Source organism: Arachis ipaensis, chromosome B09, assembly GCF_000816755.2.
Source record: "Arachis ipaensis cultivar K30076 chromosome B09, Araip1.1, whole genome shotgun sequence".
NCBI classification, from domain to species: Eukaryota; Viridiplantae; Streptophyta; class Magnoliopsida; order Fabales; family Fabaceae; genus Arachis; species Arachis ipaensis.
Genome location: NC_029793.2, coordinates 143,461,056 through 143,465,364, shown reverse-complemented (window position 1 = coordinate 143,465,364; position 4,309 = coordinate 143,461,056).

Sequence of the window (4,309 nt, the reverse complement as noted above, 5' to 3'; positions counted from 1 at the left end):
TAAACTATAAAATTATAAAGTATTCTGTTAATATGACAAAAATATTGAAACTATAACATAATTTTTTTTATATATTATTTATTTGGTGATAACATTGAATATAAGTTAGAAAATTGTAACATCTTATGTATAAACATTTACTTTTTTTTTTAGCCTAACTACATATTCAAGTATTTTTGTATCTAAGTCCAACCAAGTAGGCCAAACTCAATAAAAAAACATTTTCATTACACCAGTATATACACACGCGCGTTTCAATAACGTTTTTTTGTCTTCGTCTTTGCTTTCTTCCTTCTTCTTCTTCGCTTTCCTCCTTCTTCGTCTTCACATTCCTTCTTCTTTTTCTTCGCGTTCTTTCTTTTTCTTCTTCGCCTTCCTCCTTTTTCTTTTTCGCCTTCCTTCTTCTTCTCTCAATCGTCATTCTTTTATTGTTGCTACATTTTTTCTTTTTCTTTTTCTGTTAATTGAGGTTCATTTGGATAAAAAAATGAACCGAATTTGGTTCAAATTTGGTGAATACTTAACAGTAGTATCAAGTGAACCTAATTCAATTCACAAATGAACCAAATTCGATTCAGATTTGAACAAAAAGTGATAAACATTTAATCAGCAAAAAAGTACATTTCAATTCATTTTTGCATTCAAATGAACTCAATTAAATTAAGAGATGAACTGAATTTCTTAAGGAATAACAGATTTGGTAAATATTTAAAAGTAGTATCAAGTGAACCTAACTCAATTCACAACTGAACTGAATTCGGTTCAGATTTGAACAAAAAGTGATAATCATTCAATCAACAAGAAAAGTGCATTTCAATTCATTTTTGCATGTAAATGAAATCAATTAAACTAAGAGATGAACCAAATTTCTTAAGGAATAACAGATTTAGTGAATACTTAAAAGTAGTATTAAGTGAACCTAACTCAATTCACAAATGAACCGAATTCGGTTCAGATTTGAACAAAAAGTGATAAACATTCAATCAATAAGAAAAGCACATTTCAATTCATTATGCTAATAAACTCAATTAAACAAAGAGATGAACCGAATTTTTTAAGAAATAACAGATTTGGTGAATACTTAAAAGTAGTATCAAGTGAACCTAACTCAATTCACAAATGAACCGAATTCGATTCAGATTTGAACAAACAGTTAAAAAATTACTTAAAGAATAAAAAAAACAAGACGCAACATTGGGGAAGAAGGAGGAGGAGGAGGAGAAGAAGAAGAAGAGGAGGAGGAAAAGGAGAAAGAAACAGAGAAGGAGAAGGAGAAGGAGAAGAAGGAGAAAACTGATAAGGAAAAGGAAAAGGGGAAGGAGGCGCGTGATTTAAAAAGTTGTTATAACAACTTGGTTAGACTTGATTAAGTATTTTGCTTAAGTAAATACCCATAATTGTCCCTGAGATTCGCGTAAATACTCAATGTAATCCTCAAGATTCCGATTTTCCCATTTTAGTCCTCCAGATAGAGCTCCGACTACTCAAAGTGGTCCTTGGGCATATTTTTGGTGATGAGTCATCACCGGAGTACTGACGTGACCTCTGTTTGCCACACTAGAGGGTCTAATTTTCAATTTGTACCCACATTGGTCCCTCCCTTTATATCTAACCCTATATCCCAAATTCTCGTAAACTTCATCTCTTCTTCTTATTCATCGCACTCTCCTCACCTCACCTCACCTCCCTCCAATATTTAGCCACTGTTGATTGTCCCAAGTTGAAGAATATGGAAGGAAAAAAGCTGCCTACCTCTCTAATACAACTCAACATCTGGGGAAGCCCTTTTCTGGGCAAACAATGTCAGATGAAGGATCCACAGCTTTGGCCCATAATCTCCCACATCTCCGTCATTCTTTGCTTAACACTTGTACCTTCTCATGTAGAATATCCATTGACCCAACAATACAACTTTTTCTATGAACGATTTCAGACACCTTCATTGTCTTCACAACCGCACCATTCTGGCGGCCCCGATCTTCTGCTCTTGGTTGGCGTTTTCGTCCGATTCCAACTAGATCACTACAAAATTTCAGATGCTTTGAATTTAATTTAGCTATCAAATTTAATTTTGTTAAGAAAATTGCTTACCCTGTATCAAAATTTCTGATTTGCTTTCTCCATTCGTTGTTGCTGGAATCAGGGGTGTTACTAGCAACCCCGCGATACTTTATGATTTATCTTCATCTTCATCTTTAACAGCAAACTTCTTTTTTGTATTGCATTTAATTCCTTTACAATCTTCTTACTTGGCAGAATTTTGAAAGAGCCATAACTATATCAAATGCTTACAGTGAACAGTTGAGGTAAGTTTTCTTTTGTACTTGATTTTCAATACATAATGTTTTGCATAGAATATAGATTTGAAGTAGGTTGTGATATACTTTTTTATTTACTTTATCTCTTGTGATTAAGCCAAAGGTATAAACTCTAGATAAAAAAATTTGGGTAAATTCTATTGAATCACATTGTTGAACTCATTATTCTGATCTTCCATATTGAGAAAAAAGATTCAGACTTGTGATACAGAAATTTGTTGACTGTTAGAAACGTAATTCAAAGTGTAATAAGTTTAAATGTCACTGCAAGTTGTTATGCGCATTATGATGTCACCAAAATTTTATCCTTGCGGCTTACAGAAGCAACAATATGCTCATTGTTTTTGTGTATTTTTTAACAGCTTATACTCTGTCTTGCTCAATACGAAACAGTAATCAATGCTTACTTGGATGGTCTTGAAGCTTCTGAGATGGCTAATCTCTCAAGGTTTAAAGTTCTGCTGCTTTCTACATTAGTAGAGTGGACGTTACAATTGACAAGAAACTTGAGTAAATTGGTACTTTTGAGGCTCTTGATCTTAGGGGAAACGAACAGAGCTTTCACCTGCAGTGCTACTCCCATCCATCATCGACATGAGTAACAGCCCCCGATAGAAGAATGAGGAGAGTGTGATGAACAAGAAAAAGAGATGAAGTTTACAAAAATTTGGGGATTTAGGGTTAAATATAAAATGAGGGACCAATGTGGGTACAAATTGGAAATTCACCAGCTCAGATAGCTGTTGGACCCCTCCAGCGTGGCAAACAGAGGCCACATCAGTGCTCCGGTGATGACTCATTACCAGAAATATGTCTAGGGACCATTTTGAGTACTCGAAGCTCTATCTGGGGACTAAAATAGGGAAATCGGGATCTTGAGGATTACATTGAGTATTTACGCGAATCTCAGGGACAACTATGAGTATTTACTCTATTTTGCTTGGATGTAGAGCTTTATTCTTTTTTTTTCTGTTAAGAGTTTCAACTTGTTCTCTCTCCTTTTCGTCTTTATTGTTATCTTGGAAGGAGGTTGCTGCCCCTAACCTTGCAAGGCGGTGGCCAGCCTTTGAATTTAATCATTAAACATTAGAGACAAAGTTGAATATAAACTAATCGTTACTTCAATCACATGGATCAATCTTTCAATTATGAAATATCTTCTTTTAATTACAAATAAATTTGGTTAAAAACTCAACATAAGTTAAATTTTAACCATAAGAATATGACCTCTTAACTATTTTTTAGCCCAAAATATAGATTTATTATATTTTGTCTTTGCAATAATTTCATATATATAAAAAGATTATTCTCTGTTAAATAAACCATGGAGAGAGATAACAATGGAATAAGTAGGGATAAATTTTTTCTCATCTTATTTAACTTCACCCTTTTTTAACTTGGATAAAACTTACTCTGCCTTAAAACTATTAAAATCCAACAAATAAAATTATTAAACTTCAAAAGAATATATATATTAAGAGCAAGTAAAGGTAGATATAATCTAAACCCGACTTCCATCCAACCATGTAGAAATGGTTGAGTATTTGAGAGTTCAAGTGTTATTTATTATGAGTAAGTATTTAATATAAATTTATTTCCATTAGTTATTTTTAATTTACCATCTTATTAGAAATGAAGTAATTATTGACATTATTTGTTAATTTTATTAATTAATCACAAAATGTAGAAATAATATTAAAAATATTCATTCATAAATATTTTAAATAGAGTTAATATTCAAGTAAAATAATAAATGATTAGAGATCAGAAATCCTTAAAATTCTTTTGAAATTATTTTATTTATTGGAGTGCCTTCAAGCTAATAAAAAATTAGTTACCAAACTGTACCCTAATGAATATCATAGTTATAGACTACAAAAAATGTGAAAAAACCATTAAAAATGAATATATATTAATAAAGTTTATTTAAAAAAAATGCATGTGACAACTTTATTTCATATAAAAAAAATCTCATTTCACCTCTGCAAGGT